We start from the raw sequence: 12,719 nt of genomic DNA, 5'->3' as shown, positions 1-12,719 counted from the left end.
GGTTTTTTCGGATAGGGGAGGAGGAACCGAGGAAGAGGAAGGAACAGCCGCGTGCTTGGCGCGTGGCGGTGTGCTTGAATTTCGAATTTTTGTGAAATGTTTCATTTCCCCGCTACAATTGGGGGTTTCTTGACGCGCCAATGCGTCCCGCCGGCAGCTTCAAGTGAATTTGGGGTGCCACGCTATGGGCCCTAGTTTCGATGAGACATGTAATGACTATAGTCACATCGGTAAGTTCAACGTGTAATAAAATATGTTACCCCTCCCCTTTATGTAGCACCCCTTCTCTCCCGATCGAGTGCCGATTGCCGACGGATGCAAGCCGCTAGCTCGATCCCCTCCTTTCGCCTCCACCGTCCAGGCATCCAGCTTGGAGGGGCAAGCTGCATCTAGACCAAGCGGATTAGGTAGGACTAGTAATGTTCTTTCCTTTCTCGAGATCGGTTCTTTTTTCCTCTCCTCGATATCTTGCGCATCTCTTTCCTATTATGGGCGAAGGGGTGTCTTTCTGGTCACCCTCGAGCTGGGAGTGATTGATGGGGGTGGGGGGCGGGGGCTACCTTTGCTTGGATTGGGGTGTTCTTCCTTTATTTGTCGACATTTGCAACCTTTGTAGTTTCTGCTGATCCTCACTGTATCTTTTGTCAGCTTGTACAGGAAAGGTAAGACCTCGGCGGTGGGGGCAATGGAGCGTAAGGCCACCACGCATGTGGGCAGTTGGCTGAGCCTGAGCTGCGTCCCCAGCCCCGCGAAGCAGGTACTCCGTTTGCTTATCCACTCTTTACCTTTTAAGTGTCTCTCTGCATCCTCAATCTGTTCCTGTTCTGGAATATGCTTAAAGTAGCACATGTCTTCAGGTGTTTGTGCGTAAAGCCTCTGTGACACCATGCTCTATATTCTCTGTATCAGGTTGGTACCTCCAGGTTCTGTGCTGAGGCTATGGGGAACGAGAATAGCGCCCCACCTGCCGGGCAGAGCATGGCCCGATCTGCAGCACAAGAAGCGAAATGCCATCGCCGAGCTGGGCGGGGACCGCCCAGGGGTAATTTTTTTAACCAACTTACCATGATGTAGTCTGAATCGATACTCCCTCGGATCCAAATTAATTGACTCAACTATACGTAGATACGGATGTATCTAGATGTGTTTTAGCTCTAGATACTATCTGCCTCCATCCCAAAGCTTTGGGCTTATATTATTTTTAGAAAGTCAAACTATACCATGTTTGACTAAGCTTTTACCAAAAATCAGTAACATGCAAAATACAAAATTAATATCATTAAATAGATAATAAAATATATTTTCCTACGGTATCTACACAGTATTATATTTGTTGATAGAATGTTCTAAAATTTTGGTCAAACTTTGCTTGTTTTGATTTCTCAAAAATAAATAAGGCTTAAGCTTTTGGATGGTGGTAGTACATTCATATCTAGACAAAGCTGAGTTAACTAGTTTTTTGTCTGTCCATAGCTAGTGTTCACGCTGCAAAAGGCTAAGAGCATCCACTATATGCATCAGTCTATCTCATACAGTAATTCAATATCACTGCTGAGGTCTGCCTTTTGTTTTGCTATTCATATGTAGACTGAAACTTTAGGGCCTTTACTCAAAAGGAAGATCAAAAGCTGCGGCTGATCGGGCTGCCGGTATGTTGATGCCGCCCCATCTTCTAAATGCCTCTACAAGCACAAGGCCACGCGCCACTGGTGGTGATCTTTTAATGAATATGGTATATTTTCTTAATCCACAAAACATGCCTTGATTTTTCTCTGTTTATTGTCGGTTTTTTCTATGCTTGCCAAAAGTTTACAACAACAACAACAACAACCAAGCCTTTCAGTCCCAAACAAGTTGGGGTAGGCTAGAGTTGAAACCCATAAGATCTCGAAGCCAAAAGTTTAGAAACACCAAATTCGTTTGCTTACAATCATCATACAGTAATGTTCATCTACTCCAGTTCCCCTAACCCAACAAAAAATGATGTTAATTACGATTTTTAGATTAAAAGAGCACCATTAGGTGCTGTTAATTACAACTTTGAGATTAAAATGCCATTTGCAATTGTTAATTACAATTTTGAGACAAATGGTTAGTTTAACCTCGATCTCTTCTGCTCTCCATTTATCCCAACCGAACAAAAATTTAACCATTCCATTCCTCTGAAATGGAACCATTCCATTCCATTCCACGCTGTTTCAGAACCGAACACACCCTTGCATTGTTGTGAACTGTTGTCCATACACGGCCATACCCTTCCACTTACATCCAGCACTATATGCATCAGTCTGTCTCAGAGTCATTCAATATCACTGCTGAGATCTGTTCCCATTCTTATGCAGGCTGAAACTGCTACGCCTTTACTCAAGTGGATGCAAAATGAGGCTAATGAGGCTGCTGTGAGGACGATGGTGCCGGCACCATCTTCCAAAAACCTCTACAAGCACGAGGCCATGGGCCAGCTGGGTGGTGACCTTTTAATGAATCTGGTATATTTTCTTAATCCACATACATGATTTCATTATTATCTGTTTAATTACTGTTGGCTTTGTCTAATGCTTACCAAAAGTTCAGAAACACTGCGTTTGCTTACAATCATCATACACTAATTTTTCACTTTTCAGTCTGTCTCATCCAGTATATAAAGTGTTGATTTCCATTGGCTTCTTTTGTAATCATTTGCATTGTTGTCGACTGTTCTCTATGCACAACCCTATTCTTCCACTTACACCCGCACTATTTGCATCAGTCTATCTCATAGATTTATTAAATATCAATGATGAGTTCTGTTGCTATTCATATGCAGGATGAAACTTCTGTGCCTCTACTCAAATGGATAAAAAATGATCCTGATGAGGCTGCTTTGTGAAGACGATGGTGCCGCCACCATCTTCGAAAACCTCCTCAAGCACAAGGCCACGGGCCAGTGGGTGGTACACTTTTCGATAAGCAGGTATATTTTCTTAATCCTCATACATGATTTGATTTTTGTCTGTTTATTGCCGGCTTTGTCTAATGCTTACCAATAGTTCGTAAACACACACACCTATTCTTACACTTACATCCAGCACTATATGCATCGTTGTCTCATAGATTCATTTTATATATCACTGCCGATGTCTGTTGCTCTTCAATTTTCATATGCAGACTGAAACTGCTAACCCTTCATTGGTCAAAAGGATTGCAACTGCTGCTGATGAGGCATCTGCAGAGGCTGCCACCAAGTTACTGTCAGCCCCACCTTCTGGATGCTTATATAAGCTCAAGTCCAAGGACCAGCCGGGCCGTAACCATCCAAGGGTTCGGGTATATTTTCTTAAGCCACATATACATGCCATGATTTATGTCTGATATTATCACCGGCTCTGTCTAATGCTTTTTGGAATTCGGAAACACCAAATTAGCATGCTTATATTCATCATACACTAATTTTTCACTGTTCAGTTTGTAACATAGTGTTATGCACTCGCTTGTCAACATTTGCATTGCTCTGAACTATGCACTTTACACAACCTAATTCTTCCACTTACATTCAGCGCTACTCACCGGGTAGTACCTCCCATGTTTCCTTCACCATCCCGATGCCGAGCTTGCGGGAATATGGCGGGCCCATGTACATACCCCGCATATAACACCTCCTATGGCTCTATCTACCTTTCTAGTAGCTCCTTCACGAGTTACAGTGTATGTATTCTCGGTGGTTTAGCATGAATTGGCATATAGTAAAGTCTTGTTTTTAGTCTTCCTGCTTCTTACATTTGTATCAATTTTCACATGCAGATCGTACCTTGTGAACTTCGTCCAATGATTAACCGGATGTGTCCGCATGAAGGGTCTTTCACTATGCATGGCAATGGAAAATTGATGAACACCTACACGGTCTATGAGGTGTATGTCTACAAGACGCAGGCCATCACATATTTGTATGGACATGATTGGAGAAAGTTTGCTTTTGACTACGGTCTGAAGAAGGGCGACGAGCTAAGGATCAGAAACTCAAACGGGCAGATATACGTAGCTTGCTACAGTAGTTGGAGACACTTCCAAATATATAATATGTAACTTTTTTCTACTCATATCTTTTGATAAGCTGTTACGAGCGGTTGTTCTAAACCATTCCCTCTGTTCTAGCTTGCTGGGTTTAACATGATCAAAGCTGCGAGATCCCCGATGGAACATGTGCGGATGTCACCAAGGGCAACCTCACCAGCAGAGGCACTGGCTTCCCACTCTCGTGCTTCGGCACCGGTTCCTGTACCTGCTCCGTTTACTGCATCTACCCAGCAGTCCGCTACATCAGCATTGGTTCCTGTAGAGGCCCCATATACTACACCTGCCCGGAGGCTCTGCATCAAGACCGGTTCCTCTAGCTGCACCGTTCTTGCACACCTTGTGATCTCCTGCATCGGCACCGGTTCCTCTAGAGGCACCGTTTACCGCACCTGCCCGGCCAGTCCTGCATCAGCACCAGCTCGTGTACCAGCCCAGGCTCCTGCACCTGCCCCAGCTAGATCACCGAGGTCTCAGCTCATTGTTGTGGCCACCCGTGTGGTGACCAGGACGCATCTGAAGGCTATGTTCGTGAGTATATGACAGCATAACTGCTCTTATCTTGATGTCTTCTCTGCTCAAAGTCTCACATGGTTCAGTGCATTGGTGCCATTGACTAATTTTTGGTGGTATCTCTTGCTTTGAATCAGAAATTGCCTAAAAGTATCTCCAAGGATCTCAATGCTGGCCGAAGGGGCAAGATATCCCTCGTCATGGAGAGACCGAAGGTCTCACCGTGGAGGGACGGTACTCCGTCGAGTCCACAGAGATGGCCGCTTGGCTGTTACTTCCAGGTGGAAAAAGTTCATTGATGGTGCCAAACTTCGCATTGGATCAAAGTTGAAGGTCAAGATCTTTCGATGCCGCTGTGACATGCTGGTCATAAAGTTCGCGGTTGTCTAGTTCTGTTGCCCCATGAGCCCTTAGCAAATGCATTTGTAGTTATACTTATATAAGGTTATCTTATCTGAACTGCTAATTAATTGTATGGGTGGTAAAACTCTGGCAAGCTTTTGCTCTTAGCAAGTATGTATGTATGATCAGCTATTATGATAACTAATGTTTGTGTTCATCTTAATTTGCATTTCCGTTTTAGAAAAAAACTTAATTTCTATTTTGGCTGACCTGTTAGAGAACTATCAGATTGAACCCACAACATGATTCAAATAGATTCATTACACCGAGCCACATGTCTTGACCTTACTATACACTACTTCCATTAATCAGTGCAAGAAGGCTTACCTGAGCTGCCTGAACCATGGCAGATTCGAATCCACCTTATCTATCTAGAAATACAACCTTTGCAGAAAGAGGATTTGCAGTATGGGGAGGCTGACATTGGGGACCCATGAGCCAGCAGCGTCGTCAACGTTTTAAAGGTGGCAGGAGATCGAAAGAAAAAATAAGCCAAAAATCAGTTGGTAAACAAATTCAAGAAAAGAAACATTTACCTTTCTGAGAGGATGACATGCGGGACCCATGAGGCAGCAGCATCCTCAACTATTTCAAGGCGGCAGGGGATCAAAAGAAAAAGGAAATAGCCGTAAATTAATTAGGGTCAAAAATAAATTCATCAAAGGAAACTTTTATTGTTCATAGAGGATGACATGTGGGACCGACTTGCCAGCTGCGTCGTCATCGTTTCAAAGGGGCAGGGATCAAAAGAAAAAGGCAAATAGCCAGAAATTAGGGAAAAAAATAAATCCAACAAAGGAAACTTTTATTGTTCATAGAGGATGACATGCGGGACCCATGAGCCAGCAGCTTCCTCAACGTTTCAAAGTCGGCATGAGATTGAAAGAAAAAGGCAAGTGACATAATATCAGGAGCCAAAAATAATCCAAGAAAAGAAACTTTATTGTACATAGAGGATGACATGCGGGTCCCATTTTGTAGCAGCGGTCTCAACGCTTCCAAGGCGGCACAGGACCGAAAGAAAAATGAAGTAGCCAGAAATCAGGGTGTGAAAAAAAATCCAAGAAAAGAAAGATTTCAATTGGGCTGTATCTGGACATCTGGGCCTTCGAACTATCCTGCTGGGCCTTTTGACTCGTACAATTTCAGCCCACTCCAAAACAGGAAAGGTCGGATTTTTCTCAAAAAAAAACAGGAAAGTCCTATGCTTCGCAAAAACAAAAAACAAGGAGATTCAACATATAAGTTTGTTTATGTAGATATAAAGATTTAATTTATCCGTTTGCAATAGCTCAGAGCGAAATACAACGTTTATTGTCTGCAAAATAAAATATCACATGTTTCTTGTACGGGGAGGCTGACATCGGGGACCCATGAGCCAGCAGCGTCGTCAACGTTTCAAAGGCGGTAGGGGACCGAAAATAAAAAAAGCCAAAAATCCGTTGGTAAAAAAATACAAGAAAAGAAAACATTTATCGTTCTGAGAGGATGACATGCGGGACCCATGAGGCAGCAGCATCCTCAACGTTTCAAAGTCGGCATGAGATCGAAAGAAAAAGCCAAGTGACATAATATCAGGAGCCAAAAATAATCCAAGAAAAGAAACTTTATTGTACATAGAGGATGACATGCGGGTCCCATTTTGTAGCAGCGGTCTCAACGTTTCCAAGGCGGCACAGGACCAAAAGAAAAATGAGGCAGCAGCATTCTCAACAATTCCAAGGCGGCAGGGGATCAAAAGAAAAAAAGGAAATAGCCAGAAATTAATTAGGGGTCAAAAATAAATCCACCAAAGGAAACTTTTATTGTTCATAGAGGATGACAGGTGGGACCGACCTGCCAACAGCGTCCTCATCGTTTCAAAGGGGGCAGGGGATCAAAAGAAAAAGGCAAATAGCCAGAAATTAGGGGTCAAAAATAACTCCAAGAAAGGAAACTTTTATTGTTCGTAGAGGATGACATGCGGGACCCATGAGCCAGCAGCTTACTCAACGTTTCAAAGGTGGCATGAGATCGAAAGAAAAAGGCAAGTGACCAAAATATCGAGCCAAAAATAATCCAAGATTTATTGTACATAGAGGATGACATGTGGGTCCCATTTTGCAGCAATGGTCTCAATGTTTGTAATGCGGCTTGAGATCAAAAGAAAAAGAAAGTAGCTAGTAATTAGGGGTGAAAAAATCCAAGAAAAGAAAGTTGATGGACATAGAGGATGACATGCGGGTCCCTTGAGCCAACAACTTACTCAACGTTTCAAAGGGGGCAGGGGATCAAAATAAAAAGGCAAGCCAAAAATCAGAGGGTGAAAAAAAATCCAACAAAGGAAACTTTTATAGCACATAGAGGATGACATGCGGGTCCCATGAGCCAGCAGGTTCCTCAACGTTTCAAACGTGGCATGAGATCGAAAGAAAAAGGCAAGTGACCAAATATGAGGAGCCAAAAATAATTCAAGAAAAGAAAGTTTTATAGTACATAGAGGATGACATGCGGGTCCCATTTAGCAGCAGCGGTATCACCGTTTGAGAGGCGGCAGGGGTTCAAAAGAAAAAAGAAATTGCCAAAAATCAGAGGGTGAAAAAAACCAAGAAAATGAACTTTTATAGTACATAGAGGATGATATGCGGGTCCCATGAGCCTGCAGGTTCCTCAACGTTTCAAACGTGGCATGAGATCGAAAGAAAAAGGCAAGTGCCCAAATATGAGGTGCCAAAAAAAACTCCAAGAAAAGAAAGTTCATTGCTCATAGAGGATGACATGCGGGTCCCATTTAGCTGCAGCGGTCTCACTGTTTGAGAGGCGGCAGGGGATCGAAAGAAAAAGGCAAGTGACCAAATATCAGGAGCCAAAAATAATTCAAGAAAAGAAAGTTTTATAGTCCATAGAGGATGACATGCGGGTCCCATTTAGCAGCAGCGGTATCACGGTTTGAGAGGCGGCAGGGGATCGAAAGAAAAAGGCAAGTGACCAAATATGAGGTGCCAAAACAAAATCCAAGAAAAGAAAGTTTTATAGTACATAGAGGATGACATGCGGGTCCCATTTAGCAGCAGCGGTATCACCGTTTGAGAGGCGGCAGCCGGATCGAAAAAAAAGGCAAGTGACCAAATATGAGGTGCCAAAAAAAATCCAAGAAAAGAAAGTTTTATAGTACATAGAGGATGACATGCGGGTCCCATTTAGCAGCAGCGGTATCACCGTTTGAGAGGCGGCAGGGGATCGAAAAAAAAAGGCAAGTGACCAAATATGAGGTGCCAAAAAAACTCCAAGAAAAGAAAGTTGATTGCACATAGAGGATGACATGCGGGTCCCATTTAGCAGCAGCGGTCTCAACGTTTCCAAGGCGGCAAGGGATCAAAAGAAAAAGGAAGTAGCCAGAAATCAGGGGGTCAAAAAAAATCCAAGAATAGAAAGAATTTTGGTTCATAGAGGATGACATGCGGGACCCATGATCCTGCATCGTAAACGGCTCGATCGGAGAACGTTGAACGAGATGGCGCGATCGAGAAAAAAAACAATGCCAGAGAGGCTGCCATCTGGGCCCTACATCCCTCGGCGGTGCGGATTTGCGTTGACTCGGCCGGCGAACCCGAGATTTCGAGATGCACCACGTCCCGGGCCACCATACGCGACGTTTTGGCCGCTTTCGTCGGGCTAGGTGGCCTCAAAAACGAGAAAAAAAAAGTTTTGACATGCACCACGGAGGGACCCAAAATCGTCGGCCATGGTACACCAGCAACCACGGCGCGACTTCAACTTCGTCGGCCATGGCAACTTTTCTTGTAGTGCCTGTTGTATAAGTATTGGAGTTTCTGACAATGTAGGTTAGCACTTAATCAATCTTTTTAAGTATGTACTGTGTATGAATATCTGAGAAGCACTCAAATAATGGTCAGTGTAACCGATCATGTGTCATGGCTGGATTTTCAGAACTACACCTAATATTTTGGTTAATGTCGCGTTTCAAGTGTGAACCATCAAATCAAGAGAAAGCAGATGCTGCCTTGGAGGATAACTTCACTAATAAAGTGAGGCAGATGCTACACGAGGAAAAGGCGGCAGCCATCAAAAGATTGAAAAGGAAGGGACAGATGCCTACGGAAGTGGACGAGGAGGGTAACCACTAGCCAACCAAGGAAGCATTAATTTCTGCTAAGCCACCTAGCTTTGGTACTACTGTTGGTTGGCGTTTACTATGCGAGCACTGGAGTAGTCCCGCATTTAGAAAGATATCTTTGACCAACAGTAGGAATAGACTAGCTCATGGGGAAATAGTCTTCCATTGCAGTGGTGCGAGAAGTGCTGTCTCTACACGCCAACATCTGGTACTCTTATTTCATGAAACATATGCTTTACCACTTTTCTTGAAGCTTCTTTGCTATTACTGTTCAGGAAGAATGTTCCATTTATACTTGATGATCTTTATCATTCTTAAACTGCAGAAACTCAAAACCGGCAAAGACCCCGGAATTACCGGTACATGGCTTCACACACACAACTTGCATCGGGGTACTGATCAAGAGCAGATATGCAGCCAAAGAATTTCTAAACGTTGGGTTAGTAAAATCTTCCTAGCTTACTTAACATTAGTCATAATGAGAACAATGTTCATAGCTAATCCATAATTATTTATTTGGAAAGGAATCTTTTGATGATGCAATGAAAAATGCCCATGGAGAAAACTGGGAAGAGGAGCACCCAGAATTCGATGCACAAATCATCTATGAAGCAGCAGGCAGAATGCCACATGGCAGGCTGAGAATTGCCAATGAGTTATTTACTAAAACAGAGAAGTCCAAGATTAAATCTAGAAAGGTGTCTGTCTCACAGCCGGTGCGGTCAGCTAGGGAAGACCGTTTAGAAAGAGAAAATGACCGTTTACAGCGAGATAACAAGCGTCTTCGAGGCATTGAGCTGGTTGTGCGGGTAATGTTTTATTATGTTGTAAATTGTAGTCTAAGAGTGAAGGGGGTTGTGCTGACTTGTTGATGTTTATAGTCTTTGGCTGATAAAGAGGACTAGACTATGATGCAATAATGCAATCGGCTGCACCGGAGTTTGTAAGTATAACACATCTCAGTGCTAGGTTTGCAGCAATAAAACTACAAAATGTATCTTTTATAGTTTTATGTTTGATATATAGGCCACATCGGATTCTGAAGTTGGACTTGAAAGAGGACGAGATGGTGATCGTCAACATGAATCTGAAAAGGTGAGTTAAATGCAAATTCTTTGAGAAGTAATAAATCCTTTACTTGCAAATAAGTCATCTGTATCCCTGTAGAAATATAGGCGAGTGATTCTTCTAGTGCATACTCCTGTGTCAACACATATATGTGCTTATAGAGATAATTTAGAACTTGTAAGGTAGTCAACTAGTTACTCTTTATTTGGGTAGTTCATGTCTTGTCATTGTGTACACAATATGCATGAGCATGAACTGCTTCTTGTGCAGCCCATGTCCAGTACAAAGCACTACTCTAGGAGGATAGGCCACAATGCGTCCTTGATGTATATATCCCTGTATGAGTCACAGTTGCATTCTGAACCTAACACTGCAGCTTGCACTGTATTACTATTGTTGCAGTAGAAATTACTTGCTAGTGGTCTAAACATAGCTGTATAGAGCAGCCTTCCTGTTTAATATGGGTTCATTTGTGCTATGACATGAACACACAGAATGAATGCATTCCTATTCTATGATTATCATGTACGTAAGTTCTACTAAATTACTCTGATAATTCTAGATATAGGACTATGTACTACTGTATCTACGTAAGTTCTACTAAATTACTCTGATAATTCTAGATATATGACTGTGTACTACTGTATGTTATATTTATTTAACCGTAGGCCAAGATTCCTCTACAATGGGTTTTTTTCATTTCTCTTACAAATGGTCTTATAATTCTTAGGGAATGGGAAATAATACCAGAGGAAGTCCTAGTAATGAGAAGGATCGTGGTCCTAATAATGACGATAATTCGGGTGACGACTATGACAATGAGGGTGATGGCGATGACTATGGTTTTGGCGAGGATGATGATGATGGCTATGGTGATGATTATTATGGCACATATGGCAATGGGTATGATGATAGCTACGATGAAGATTGTTGATGAGTCTAATCAGCTGAGCCATGCAACAAAGCACATTTCTCTAGTGTGTCTACAATTTAGCTTATGCAGAATGTTTGGACCATTATATTTTACTTACTTTTGAATTCAAACTTTTCTAGATGGATCATATGCTTTGTGAGGTTATTCTAAATACAAATACAATGTAGGTTCTTTGGTCGTGTCTGGTTGTTAATTATAAGATATCTTTTAAATGCTAGTATTCTGAAATATTGCCGACCCAAATCATATTTTTGTGTTGTACAACATCCCTTTCTGACTAATGCCCGACCACCTGGCAACATCTCGGACATACCATGTAGTCATGTACTGACGGTGACTTTAGTACCGTCGGTAAGTTTATAAATGATAGTGTGAATGGCCTTTCAGCTATAAGAATTCCCGATGGTTTGTCTACACGTCGGCAACTACACTAACCGACGGGTTTTGTTTCTCCTCTTGGCTATATCCATACCCGACCAGCGAATGCACCATCGAATAATAAACAACCGACTGGTTGTGGAACCCGTGGGAAAATAACCACCTGACAGGACACGGTCGACTATAAGAATCACCGAGTAGTGATGGGAGAGATGTGATCATGGAACAAGATAAATGTGTCTAAATGATTTGCATAGTGGAAGAACTATATTGCGGACCATAGAAATACCGCGAAAACAAAGCATGCGAATCTGACATGCAAATTGTCTAGAATGATCTAGGCATTTTACTGATTCCAACGGTATAAAGTTTGTCGAAAACCGACGTGTAGAACTCATGATATGGATTTTACAATACGCGGTTAAAACCTAGTGGTGTCCGAAAAGTTGTCCGAACAAGTTGCTCAGATGGAAAAACTTCCTACATGAAAGTTGTAGAGAATCTAATTACAAACTAAACGCAAGAACCACTATGCTAAACTGAGATGCGGATCATAGATATGAAATTGTAAAGATACGTAGAGCAGTCTAGATAAGAAAAGCGGGAATAGAATTATTACAGTGCGAGAGATGCGTCGAGTCGCGGCGTTCTTCCGGCGGTGATCTCGTACGTGATGAAGATGTGGCGACGTAGACGTGGACGAACCGTATGTAGACGTGCAGAATCACGAGTGATTTTGCTGTATGTGTGCGGCGTGCTGCTGCGAGAGTGTGCGTGTGCAACATAGAGAGAGCAGCAGCTGCGCAGAGCTGCGTGAGGTAAAGAGAGAAAGGCGTCGAGCGCTTTTGGTGTGAGGCTGAGGGCTGTTTAGGGGATCTTTATATAACTACTATATTAAACCTGAACTGCTTCGATTTTTGATAGAATTTTGAGCTTAGTTGAGGTTTAACGCGGTGACAACCTCCATCCGTCAGTTTTTTGTTGTGTACGATTTCGGTGCTCTCTACGATTTTTGGGGCCGTAGTTGCCAGGCTTTTCGGGAAGGGCTAGGCCAGTTCTATTCGTGTGCTGTCGATGGTCAAAGCGGCGCCCATGACCATGTTCCACGCATGGCTCGACGCGTGCCTTCTTCATATCTCATCTCTATCTCTCTATTTCTCCACCGACCCTCACCGTCCTCTTCACCAAATTCCACCGGCATCCCCCTGCTTGATCTCTTGCCTACCCAATCGCTTTGTGTTGGCCGGCGTCCGTGCG

General features: G+C 43.0%; 1 long non-coding RNA gene across 1 annotated transcript; it reads left to right on the top strand.

Annotated features, from left to right (window-relative positions):
• The first annotated feature begins 8,926 nt into the window (after positions 1-8,926).
• LOC127300332 (uncharacterized) lies at positions 8,927-9,884 on the top strand. The gene is made up of 3 exons (XR_007851124.2): positions 8,927-9,290; positions 9,408-9,521; positions 9,607-9,884. It is a non-coding gene; the product is annotated as an uncharacterized lncRNA (long non-coding RNA).
• Positions 9,885-12,719: the final 2,835 nt, after the last annotated feature.

This window comes from Lolium perenne, chromosome 5 (genome assembly GCF_019359855.2).
Source record: "Lolium perenne isolate Kyuss_39 chromosome 5, Kyuss_2.0, whole genome shotgun sequence".
NCBI classification, from domain to species: domain Eukaryota; kingdom Viridiplantae; phylum Streptophyta; class Magnoliopsida; order Poales; family Poaceae; genus Lolium; species Lolium perenne.
Note: the sequence above shows the minus strand (reverse complement) of the source record. Positions and strands in the feature narration are given on the sequence as shown.